Here is a 13,433-nt window from a genome sequence, read left to right as displayed (position 1 = left end):
ACCTGCATCTCTATGTCTCTGGCAATGGCAAGGAGGTCCTTTACCACTAGCATCACCTGGGAAGGCCTCTCTACACTTCACCTGTATAGTTAAAGGTCTGACAAATGTACAAAGTCTTCAGCTTCTTCAGTATGATTTGTTTGAAAGTTCTAGATGAAAAACTCATGTCAATCTTCATTTTATCTACATCTTGTTTCCACCCATTGTCATTGCCGTATGACAAGCAAAACTCTTTTATTGCAACAGCTTTTTTGTTTTTTGGTATAGCAATATCCTTAATGTTTTGTTTGCAGTAAAAAGGCTTAAAATGCTATTTTTCTTCTCTTCACTTAGAAGCAATCAGTCTCCCTCTCACTGAGCTCTTACTCAGACAACTAATATCCAGAATTATACCATATCAGCTGTGTAGGGTGGGGGGAAACACATGCATTGTTTCTTTTCTGGTAAGCAAAGTAGTGTTTGCCAGTTAAATCCCCAGGTAGCTAGCTTTCAAACAGTCAGATATAAAATTAGCAAATGAAACATCTGTTCCTCACTATTATTTTATAATCACATTAATTGGCAGATGTCTTTAGGTAACAGAGGAAAGCATATCAGCCATTACATGTGTTTCTATAGGGTCATGCTTTTGGCCACTGGGTATCATGCGCCTAAAAGGTCATCGCAGCAGGAGACAGTTACCCTGGACTTAGAGAGCAGCCAGCTTTCTCCCCATGCAAACCTCCTGACAAGGGAGCTAGCCGCCCACCTACAACAGGAACAAGGATGCCCTGTTATACCCCAATGTGGACAACCTTACCCTCACCGCTGCCAGGTTTGGTTTTTCAATTATCATGTAGTTTGCAGAAAAGCGCTGTGCCAATTCAATTACTGCCTGATTAATGGAGTGTTGCGGGTTTATTTCAGGGGTCTAGCTATCTATTCATTAGCATATTGGGGCCTCTACTCCGCTGTTTTGTCCTGATATGCTTTGAAAACTCCCCAGTGCAATTAAAATACTCTAATATGCTTTAAATAGTTATTTGAGAAAACACATCCAGACTTTTTTTGTATTCCTTGGGGATTTTGTTAAGCACATCCAGATTTATTAGAAGGCATCTACAATTCCTTTATAAACACATTCTTCATTCCTCATCTAGGTTTTGGAATTTTCCCTCACCAGATGAGCAGCCCTGGGCTGGGCAGTAGAGCTCCTGTTTCCTGCATCCGGAGGAGGAGACAGCATCACAAAAGACTGAGTCTGAGAATTTCATCCAGTGATTTGCTTTCATGGGATCTTCTCCAGTTTGCTTTGAGTCATAGACTTGACTAGCGACCGAATCTAACATGGAGTCTCTGCAGGCGTCTCTATGGGGTTCTGTCCATATTCAGTAAGAAGGAGCCATGATTAGATTGAGTTGTGAAGAATATCGAATTTCCATGGCCTTTTCTCTTTCTGGAGAATGATATTAAGAGTGAATGACCCTTAGTGGGCAAAGAAAGATCCTCCTCTTAGTAGCCACTGTGTTTGCCATTTTATGTGTGGCCACCTTCACATACAGATGGGCTAAAAAAACATGTAGACTCTGATGCTAGTCTTTGCAAATGCCATCTGTAAATTCAAGATGGTGGAGGGGCAGAATAGACTCATTTGCTAGCAGAAGAAGACATGCAAAAGAAGTATAGCAGGCCACCATCACGGCCACCCACACACCCATCAGGAGTTGGGATTGGTGAGAGTTAATGGCCATGGGTGAAGATGGGCTTGAATTAAACCCACAAGAGCCAAGCTCGCTTTTTCTGATGCGACAGTTTTTCCGAACACTTCTCATATATTCCCATTTGAGCATCACAACAGTCCCGTGAGGAGCTAATGCTGCACACACGGATGGTGATGCACTTGTGGAAGTACAAGAGACGTTTTGTTTCAGATGTTGTGGATTCAGACGTAACTGTGTCTAACTTTGTTCCCAGTGACCCAGGCTCAGTTTGTAATCCAAGATGCTATCCAGAATGTTGCTATAGAGCATGTGCAGTGCTCAGATATTATGGAAGAAGCACACATATCTGAGAAGGTCCTCATTCCTGACCAAGTGCTGGACTCAGGTGGAACCAAAGAAGTGTCTCTAGCAGAGTGCACAGTCCCAGATGCTGTTTCAGCTTCTGATGTTACTTAAGCCTCAGTGTCTATGCCAGAACACGTCTTGACGAGTGAATCTGTGCCGGTGTCTGACGGTGAACACATTGAATAAGTGTGTAGGAGTACACTATAGTGTAGTAGGGAAATCAGAAATCATTGCTGATTCTCTGACTGCCGATAGTGTCTGAAGAAGTATTGGTAGCAGATTGTGCCTCTGATAAAGCCACTGATGCCAATGGTGAACCAGAAAGATGATGGTGAAAGCAACTGTGAGGGCTACCTTGATTTCCTGTAAGTCTTGAGGTACAGTGATTGTCAAAGTGTTTTCAAAGGCTGTCTTTCCCAAATTATATCAGGGGTGCAATTTTCTTGACTTCTGTGAAATTAAATTACATAGAACTTCCTTTTTTGTTGTTTCACTTTGGAGCCTGTAAGACTACTCAAAATTTTTAAAAGTGGAACGGTACAGGGTCATTTCTCTATGAGGACACAATAGAAAGATGAGATTTCTGCAATCTAAAGAGAGAAGGATGGAAAGCAATAGAACTAAAATTTTGAAATCATGAAGGATGTGATCAGGCTGTTAGCAGACTTTGTTAGAATTAGGAACTCTCTTAAACTTAAAAGGAGTTCAGCTTAGAGAAAAACGTGTAACCAAACTATTCATGGTCTTATACATGGACATTCTCTACTACTGATGTAATACTTAAGCATTGAATACTTTACTTATATGGTATGTAAAATGGTCTTTATATAACAGATAGCATACACAAGAGTTCTGGCATAGTATTTAAGGGACTTCCCTGATGGCTCAGCAGTAACAAGTCTGCTGGCAGTACAGGAAACCTAGGTTCCATACCTGGGTTGGGAAGAATCCCTGGAGGAGGGAATGACAACCTCCTCCAGTATGATTGCCTGGGAAATCCCATGGACAGCGGATCCTGGTAGGCTACAGTCTATGGGGTCACAAAGAGTCAGACACAACTGAGAGACTAGCACTTTCAACTGCATAGTATTTAAACAAAAGATTCCAAAACATAATTTGAACTATGAAGGACTCATTCTAGGTTATTGAAGAAAAGGAAGGTGTTCTGGAACACACCTCTAATGTCTGGGAGGACAGCTGTGTCTTCTTACGATCGATGTCTTGGTACCACTTCCAGATGTAAAATACTCTGTTGGATAGACCACAGCTCTGACCCAGCATGGAAGTTCTTAGGTCTCTAGGAACTAAACATCAAACAAATAAAGACTCACAGACTCTTTGCTTATATAAACTCACAAGACTATTTGCTTTGCTTAAATACCTGTTATGACACAGGAATTTAATATAGCCTATTGAAGTCCATCAGCATATTAGGAAATACCTTTTAAAAGTTCTTAAGATCTTGGAACTGAGAGAATTCTTTGTGTAAAGAAGAGGAAAGCCTCTTCATTCAACACATGTTTATTGTGCCCCTACTTTGTGTGAGAGAGTTCTGTAGATAATGCAAATATGGGTATATTCTAAGCTAAAAAATACAACAAACCAAAATAAAAAACAAACAAACCAGAAGGTTGGAAGATTAGACTGTAATAGGAGTAGTGGCTTCGTGTAGTCAAAATACAAGTTAAGAGTGCGACGTAGCTTTGGTGTTAAGAAACATGGACAGTGTCATGATCCTGTAAGTCTGAACAATACTTTAAGTATGCTAATACTTTACTTAACATATAGTAAGAAATATATGTATATAATATATATAAATATATTATATATAATATTAAATACGACTAATACTATAGGAGTCCAGGTTTGTTGTTAACAGATGAGATAACCAGGAGTTAGAAAGAGCAGGAAAGGACAGAAGGCAGTTAGGCCGTCACTTTAAATTTCACAATGATGTGATAAATAAACCACGCTAATGCCAGGTGACAGATTTTCTGCTTAAGAGAAGTCATATTAAGACATGACCTGAGCGGGAAAGAAATCCAAAGGGAGAGGATGTGTATATGTCTGGCAGATTCATTTTTCTGTACGGTAGAAACTAGCACAACATTGAAAAGCAACTGTATTCTAGTAAAAGCTAATTTTAAAAAGGAATATTTCCAGGAAACGAGTGGGTAAAATGGCCATCTACCTCCTAAAAAAACAATACCCCTCCTGAGCATTTAAGCATTCACTTCTGCATTCATTTATTGAATTACTGTGAGTGGGTCCATATGATATACCCCATTTTGGACAGAACCTTTTTCTTCTACCTGTTCTTCCATTATTCCTGGATGAAAGGACAGGTAGGGAAAAAAAAGGAATAATCTTTATTTTCTGAATTTTAAGGGCCTGTTACATGTATTAAAGAAATCCCTCCTTCTCCAAAAGGCCTACCCGTTTCAAAAAGAGGAATAAAGACTTCAGAAACCATCTACTTTTCCTGTTGAAAACTTCACGGTATGAATAAGCTAAGTTTAGAATCATTTGTGTTTGTAAAGTGCTACCTTGATGCAAAAAAAATAAAATAAAATAAAAACTAAAAAAATGGAAATGTTTATGCCTTCCCACCGCCAAAAAAAGAAAGCAGTAGGGAAGCGAAGTGGGTGAAATGTCTATTTCACAGAGCAGGAAGTAAAGTATAAGCTCAGCATGTTGAGTAATGTCCGTCTCTGCCCGGTGTTAGATCTGTCGGTTCTTCCTGGTTCAGACTCATCACTAGCCTCCCGGCTTGCAAGGTGAGTGACTTGGTCTGATCGAGTCCACAGGGAATGATGCCGCGAAGCATTTGCTGCTGGGCAGTGAAGTGTAAGCAGGTCCAAAAGCGCAGCATGGCGAGTGTTGACGGATGCAGAGGCACTAAATCATCCATGCTGTAGGCTCCAGGGCAGTGGAGCCCACGTCCCTTCACACTCCCAGGAGACCGCGGCAGCAGCAGAGTTCAGGCTACAGGAAAACGGAGCCTTTGGGTACCAGCGCATAACTTAGCAACGTGGGGGTGATAAGTCAAAGTTTGTGTTTACAGCTCTGGACAATTGCTCATTTATTTCCCCCTCCATGCTCTGATATACTGTGTGTGTGTTTGCATAGCTGTAACTGAACTCCTTAGAATCACCAAACATCATGACGGATTTTCAGATTCAATGTGCAACCCCCCAAAGCATTTCAGCCATATATTTCCCAATCTGAACTTGTAACATTGTGTTCTGTAAGGAAAATTTACTCCACATGCTTCACAGCTAACTGTGAATAAACATACGTCCAACATTCCACAAAATAGACGGTTTTCTCACTTCCAAAATTTAAAACAAATAGAAAGGAAAGGTTTTTTGGAGAATGTTTGGAAAGTATCAAAACAAGGACTTACAAATATTCTTCAGTAATAAAACAAACTCTGTGTTATTTGAAAATCATTTACCTTGTATTTAACCCACTGCTGTTGGAGATTTAATTTTCAAAACACATTTTTCTGATCAATAAAAGGAATATCTATACAAACAAACAAGCAACTTGGTTAAAGAAATTAGTGCCCAGAACTGCCATGAGAATAATGAAAATTTTAATAATATATAATAAATAGCCTAACCAGTAAATAAATTTGACTTTTAAAGTTTTATTATCTTTTCACATTTATGAATCTTTTAAGCCATTTCCTTCAAAGCAGGATATTGAACTCACTCAGTTTCAAAATAATGTTAACACCCTTAATAAACTTGACTGACTCTTTGCATCTAAAATAATATATTTTAAAAACTGTGTGATTATATAATTTAACAGCTTTCCTAACTATTTTATTAGCATCATTTAGAAGGAAACATTGTCAGTTATGTCATAAACAATATTTAATAATCTTGCCGAAATTTAAGTAGGCTTCTACTGTTGTTTTTGGAGTTTTAAAAAGTGTTTAACTTGAAATGCCATTAACATTATTCTTTCTAGTCAGAAGATCGTAAAATTTAAAAAAAAATTTTTTAAAGTATTGTTAGATTTAAAACCTCATGCTCCATTCTTCCTAAAATAGAAAGTATTCTATTTGTTTTCTGTTTGAAATCATTATTAGCATTTTGTATGTATACATTTTTTTAAACTTTAATTTTTTAAAGAATGTTTTTATTAGGTCAACTAAAAAAATATTGAAAAAGATCTAAGCATTTCTACGAAATTTATTTCATGTTTAGGAGAAAGATGAACACACTTTTAGTTTTTCACCCTATGCCAAAGTTTCAGCCCAGAGAGGATGTTTACGGTTCAGATAAAAAAAAAAAAAAAAACCTAAGAAATATAAATGTGGAGACAACCTTAACTACAGTGTTATGAATGCAAAGTTGTAATTTTATATGTTAATCTATCAATACACAGCATGTGCAAACATATGTTTATAGACAAGGAAACAGGAATATACAAATGAGGAGATAAAATTCTTGTATCTCATTTGGTGCTCTGTAATTTCTCTCAATTTATGAATGTTTTGTTTTTGTGTTATGATTTCATTTGAAGTTGACATGATGTAACTTGGGCTTATTTGCAAAGACCTCATTGCAAACAGTCTCAAAGCCGGGACTGCCAGCCTGCTCAGAAGATGGGGCAGAAACTTTCCCTACTGGGACCTTTACAGGCAGGACAAGAAAATCAGAACATTGTGCAAGGGGAAATTTTTGAGGGCTCTTTGATAGGCAGGACAGGGATGCATTCAATTTTATGAGCACATCTGTTATATCAACCTCTCTAAATTTGGCCCCTAGGCTTCAGCAGAAAATCTGCGGCAAAAGAAAGATAAGGCGGTGGTTTAACAGTCTGCCTCTGAGCCACCTCAAGTCCAGCTCATTTGCTAATCATGATGAAACCAAAACAAAATTCAGGGACAAATAAGACAGTTTCTTTTGTATAGAAGCCCCCTGTGCAAAAGACTCCCCTCTGTTGATGGCTGGGTCCCCAGTGCGTGGTGCTCAGACAAAGATTAAAGATCTGAGACTCTGCTTGCTTCTTTTCTTTTTACTCAAGTTACATGCTTTTGCAAAACAGTTAGGTGAAGTCTGCTATGGAATTAGCAGATGGCTTTAATTTTCATTTGGGATGTAAGGCGTAACCCAATTTTCTTTACTAATGTGATGGATGAGTTTTAGGAAGGTTTAAAATTCTAAATTGAATTTTGATAGTTGTATAAATATGCAGGATTACATTATTGAAAGCTGGCATTGGAGTTAGAAGCTATGGAAGAAAGCTTTAGATAGGATTCGGCAGCAGAGATTCATTTTTTTTTTTTTTTTAAAGAAACAATATCTCCAGGAAAAAGATCCTTGGGGCTAGAATTCTTAAGATACATTTTATTTCATGGGACAAACATCTAAGATCTTTAAGTTTATTTTTTATTATTTTTTCTGAAATAATCTAGCATTTTTCTTCTGATTGTAAACAAAATAGATATGCATCATAAACAGTACAAAAAGTAATAATAGAATTCCATCATCCAAACATGATCCCCCCACACTACCATGTTTCTCAGGACACACTCACAGAACACACATTCTTATGAAAATGGTCATAGTAATATCCATATTTTGTAAACTTCCTTTTTTTCACCTAACTGTGGGAAAAAATATATGTGTTGGAATGTGTATTTAGAAACACACAAATACTTCCTTGTTAACAAATATAGATTTATAGTCTCAGTTTTATTTTCTGAATAAAATTTTGTTTTAGAGAGACATGGGTTTTTAATTAGTCTTCTACACTGGATATATAGATTCCCAATGTTTTGCTATTATAAAACCAGAATGTATTATTGTTTTCATTCAAATACTATTTATTGTTAATTTCTGATTTTTACATATTCTCCTCTTTTTTCTTTATTTGAAACAAATAATTTGCCTTCTTATTAACTTGTTAAAATTCTTTAAATATAAAAATAATAATACTTTGTCATAGATATGTCATTTTTCTTAAATTTTAATTATTACATTACATTTAGCTACATAGAATATTCTAGTGTGCTTAACTATATCTGTTGTACTGTGATTTCTGGTAAAAAATAAAGCATTTTTATTTACACTTTTAAATCTGAAGTATTTTGACACTTTTCAGAATCAAAGTTCACTTTTCTTTGTTTATATTTTGCTATTTATGTTGTACACGGTTTCACCAGTTGGTTCATTAACTCCGATAACAGTTTTGAATTTTATTATTTCAATAATGTTCTTTGTCTCTTAGAGGAATAGTGACTCAAACCTAAAGTTTAGCATGAAAGTGGAAGTGTTAGTCACTTGGCCATGTCCAGCTGCACCACACCATGGACTGCAGCCCACCAGGCTCCTCTGTCCATGGAATTTCCCAAGCAAGAATACTGGAATGGGTTGCCATTCCCGTCTGCAGGGGATCTTTCTGATGCAGAGACTGAACCCAGGTCTCCCACACTGCAGGCAGACTCTTTACCATCTGAGCCACCAGGGAAACTGGTAAAAACACACTCCATGGGTATAAGCTATATAAAGGTGAAGGAATATGGACAGATACTCTCATTAACAAAGCTAAAATTCTTGGTGTTGGGACAAACACTCAAATTTCCAAAGATAATTGTAACTCTTAAGAAGAGGCAGAAACTGCCTGAGCTCATGATAGAGGGACTAACCCTAGTCTGTGGCAATCAGAGAGGTCTTCCTTGAAGAAGTGTCATTCTAGATGAGATTTGAGAGCTGGTTGAGAATAAGCGCGATGAAGAGGAAAGCCGATCACATTCTAGGCAGGAGAGGCATGTGCAAAGGCATGGAAGAGACCAACACAGGGAAGAGACCAACACAAAAGATGGGCTTAACAACAAAATGGTGAGAAGGCAATACTAAACATCAAAGTTGGCTGTGGTGAAGTTGTTGTTGTTGTTCAGTCTCTCTGTCATGTCCAACTCTTTGCGACCCCATGGACTGCAGCCTGTCAAGTTTCCCTGTCCTTCACAGTCTCCAGGAGCTTGGTCAAACTCATGTCCATTGAGTCGGTGATGCCATCCAACTATCTCATCTGTTGTCCCCTTCTCCTCTTTCCCTCAATCTTTCCCAGCATCAAGGCCTTTTCTAATGAGTTGACTCTTCACATCAGATGCCAAAGTATTGGAGTTTCAGCTTCAGCAGCTGTCCTTCCAGTGGATATTCAGGACTGATTTCCTTTAGGATTGACTGGTTTGTCAATCCTTGCTGAACAAGGGACTTTCAAGAGTCTTCTCCATAATCACAGTTCCAAAGCATCAGTTCTTCGGTGCTCAGTCTTCTTTATGGTCCAACTCTCACATCCATGCATAACTACTGGAAAAACCATAGCTTTGACTAGATGGACCTTTGCTGGCAAAATGACATCTCTGCTTTTTAATATGCTTTCTAGGTTGGGTCAAATCTTTTCTTCCAAGGAGCAAGCGTCTTTTAATTTCATGGCTGCAGTCACCATCTACAGTGATTTTGGAGCCTAAGAAAATAAAGTCTGTCATTGTTTCCATTGTTTCCCCATCTATTTGCCATGAAATCATAGGACCAGATAGCATGATCTTTGTTTTCTGAATGTTGAGTTTAAGCCAGCTTTTTCACTCTTCTTTTTCATTTTCATCAAGAGGCTCTTTAGTTCTTCTTCACTTTCTGCCATAAAGGTGGTATCATCTGCATATCTGTGGTTATTGATATTTCTCCTGGCAATCTTGATGCCAGCTTGTGCTTCATCCAACCCAGCATTTTGCATTATGTGCTCTGCATATAAGTTAAATAAGCAGGGTGACAATACACAGCCTTGATGTACTCCTTTCCCTATTTGGAACCAGTCTGTTGTTCCATGTCCAGTTCTAACTGTTGCTTCTTGACCTGCATACATTTCTCAGATTTCTCAGGAAGCAGGTAAGGTTGTCTGGTATTCTCATCTACTAGACTACTATGCAAGTGGAGACCTTCAGTAAACCTTAGATAGGTGGATGGATCTATGTATCTGAATCTCTGCACGATGGTCTAGAAGAGTTACCCTCAGAAAACTATCTTATTGACTGCCATTCTGGGGGTTATAGTTGGCAACACGTGGGGATATTTTTGGTGTTCAATGCTGAGGGATTGGAGGCTGTTCCTGGCATCTAGAGTAGGGATGCTGTTAAACATCTTACAACACCTTGGAGAGTTCCTCCCAACAAGGCTGATCCTATCCAAAATATTGAAATTTCCACAGTTGAAAAACCTTGGTCAAGACAATGGATATCAATGTGTACATTTTGATTGATTTTTGAAGCTATATAGGCAAATAAGATCACCTAAGATTTTGGAGTAAGAAGAAAAGGGGACCAAAGACAGAATCTTTGGAAATTAGAATTGTTTAAGTCATAGGGAGGGGAGGGGATGTCTTTAAAGGAAGCGGATAAAAGAACAGGCTGGAGATGTGGATACAAGAGTTTTACCACTATTACATGGAAGCCAATTGTACCATTTTTTATTGCTATGTAACAAATTACCTCCAAACTGAACTCAACATCTTAAAATAATAAATATGCATTATCTCACATAGTTTCTGAAAGCCAAGACTCTGAGAGCGTCTCATCTGTATGGTTCAGACTCAAGGTTTTTCACAAAGTTTCAGTCACATTCTCACCTTGGGGTACACTCATCCAAAGATTCAACCAGGATGAGGGATTTGTGCTTCCAAGCTCAAGGCTGGGGTTGTTGGCAGACTCAATTCCTCTCTGGCTGTTGACCAGAAATTTTAGGGCTTCACCACGTGGGCCTCACAAGAGGTCTGCTTAAAAGCCAGGACAGCTTGCTTCCCCCTCAGTGAGAGATCGCAGAGGGAGAGCAAGAGAATTCAACACAGAGGTCACCATCTTTTTATAACCTAATCTCATTAGTGTCATATATCACGTTTGCTGTTCATTAGTGAGAGTGGCTGAATCCAGGCCACACTCAAGGGGGACAGAATTCAACTCCATCTCTTGGAGACTCTTGTTTGGAATTCTCGCTTGAAAGTTGGGGAATAGTAAAGGACAGGAAAGCCTGGCCGCAATTATTGCAGTATCAAAGAGTCGGACATGACTTAGAACTGAACAATAGCACCAAACATCAGCAACAGATACAAAATGGACAGCTGGTCAGCCAATGAGCTTACTCAGTCTGAGTTTGTAGTTGTCCCCTGGTCATATCTGGTCCAGAGAGCAAAGTCCCTTGGTCCACACATCCTTCAGGGCTCATCTTGGGGAAAACACAGTTCTCAGAGAGAAGTGTACCCTGGGTAGCAGGGGGTGTTTGTCAAAGGCAAAAAAAAAAAAAAAAAAAGCTAGCTCTAGAAGAGAGGAGTTAACTTATTCTACCTGTTTCACCCTCTGTGGTTAGCTGAAACCAAATTTCCATTAAGAAGTTGACTTATATTCTATGTGAATTTTCTGTGGGGGAAAAAAAAAACAAAACAAAACAGATAATGGCTGACTTTTGGCTACAAGAATTAGTTTTACCAAGATCAGATAAAGCTCAATGTTTTAGTGAAGACTTAAATATTTCCAAAATATTGACTGGTTTTATCTTCTAGAGGAAAATGTATTGCCAAAAGTAGAGATTTTACTTTCCTCAAATGTTCCTCATTAGTACCTGATGTTATATCCCCTCTTCTACTCATAGTGACCATAGGCTAAGAATTGTTAAGGCATTTCCCTTTTGTGGGCTTCAGTACTAAAAACCAACTTGAACTGAAGCAAAAGATAAAATGAATGTGACCTATGACTTATTCACAGGCTGTGACAATTTATCCAGCTTCATTATCATCACTTGATTATGCGCTGACTGCCCATCATGTGTATTTCCTGGTGTCATTTTTTCTTGCATCTTCATGGAATGTGGGACCCTGAATTACATTCCCCGGGAAAACTTACAGCATTGGCATCTGGTTTTGTGTGTGCATTTTACACTATGTTTTTCTTGGAGGGGCCTGATAAAAACAGTGTTTAAAGAAGAAATGGCTTTATTACTGTGTCACCTATTGTAATGGAAACATATACAGTGAGTCACATCTGTGCACAGAAATGCACTGAGGACATGAATGTCCTGAGGAACTCGGGCACAGACTCAGCCCGAACATTGGCATAGGCCCACAGCATCTCAGATGCTGGCAGCAGAAGCTCATTGGAATCATAAGTGCTGACCACGGCAACTTATTTGTGGAAGCCAACAGCCAACATTGGCTTATTTATTCTCAGCAAGATACAGAATCAGCCTGGCTCACTGTTCAGGATCCTCGTGGTTCTCCAGGTGATCAGCCCTATCAGAGACCATCACTAAGTCCATTTACATGGATCAGACTACAGCCGCACCATGTTTTCACTACCAGGATTTTTTAAAATATTGCTCATTCAAATTACCATTATAAGCGGTAAAACATGAAAGAGAACAACGCTACTTTAAAAATTATGTTAACAAGCTAAGGTCAAATCATACATTTTCCAGCAATCAGATCAATATTGTCAATATTATACTGAAAAGGAACAGTCTACAGCGAAACACTCACCACAGTCATCACTGTTGAAATACAAAACTCTTTTGAACTCCTGACATGCTGGAATGTAAAGTAATTTCTTTGAAAGGAGCCATTTTCATCTCTTCATTAAGTTATTGTCTTATAATTCAAGGGTCTGAAAAAGAAACTCAGGTTATAGACCAAAAACATTTTTAAATACTGACAATGAAATTCATTCATTTTGGTAACCTCAATAATTGAATAAGTGAAAGTCTCATTTTTTTTAGAAGTCGCAAAATGAAAGAACAGCTCATCTCTCCATCTGGGAAAGAGTAACTAGATGAAAAAACACTGAATGGTGGATAACCAGAAAGTTATTGAATTTTGCAACTGACTACCTTCACTCAAACCAACCACAGTATATGCTAGCATTTGATTGTGTATATCATATTTGGATGCATTGAATTGGGTTGAGGTGAAACAGAATTATCTAATGACAAGGAAAGTGTGTTTGTCATGGCGACCCACCCTTGCCTGGAAAATTCCATTGACAGAGGAGCCTGATAGGCTATAAGGCCATGGGGTCATCAAGAGTTGGACATGACCGAGCGACTAACATACATAAGATAAGATCAGTGTGTGTGCATGCTCAGCTGCTTCAGTCGTGTCCTACTCTTTGTGACCCTATGAATTGTAGCCTGCCAGGCTCCTCTGTCCATGGGATTCTCTAGGCAAGAATACTGCAGTGGGTTGCCATGCCCTCTTCTAGGGAATCTTCCCGACTCAGGGATCAAACCTATATCTCCTGTTCTGCAAGTGGATTCTTTACCCACTGAGCCACCTGAGAAGTCCAACAATGTAAGCATTTGAGGCCTATTTGATTTTAAAAATTCCAATATC

General features: G+C 38.5%; 1 pseudogene; it reads left to right on the top strand.

Moving 5' to 3' along the window:
* Window positions 1-783: 783 nt before the first annotated feature.
* LOC114113731 (zinc finger X-chromosomal protein-like) lies at window positions 784-2,414 on the top strand (annotated as a pseudogene).
* The last annotated feature ends 11,019 nt before the right edge of the window (window positions 2,415-13,433 follow it).

The sequence above is a fragment of the Ovis aries genome, chromosome 3, assembly GCF_016772045.2.
Source record: "Ovis aries strain OAR_USU_Benz2616 breed Rambouillet chromosome 3, ARS-UI_Ramb_v3.0, whole genome shotgun sequence".
Classification (NCBI taxonomy): domain Eukaryota; kingdom Metazoa; phylum Chordata; class Mammalia; order Artiodactyla; family Bovidae; genus Ovis; species Ovis aries.
The sequence above is the reverse complement of the archived record's forward strand: the minus strand, read 5'-3'. Positions and strand labels throughout refer to the sequence as shown.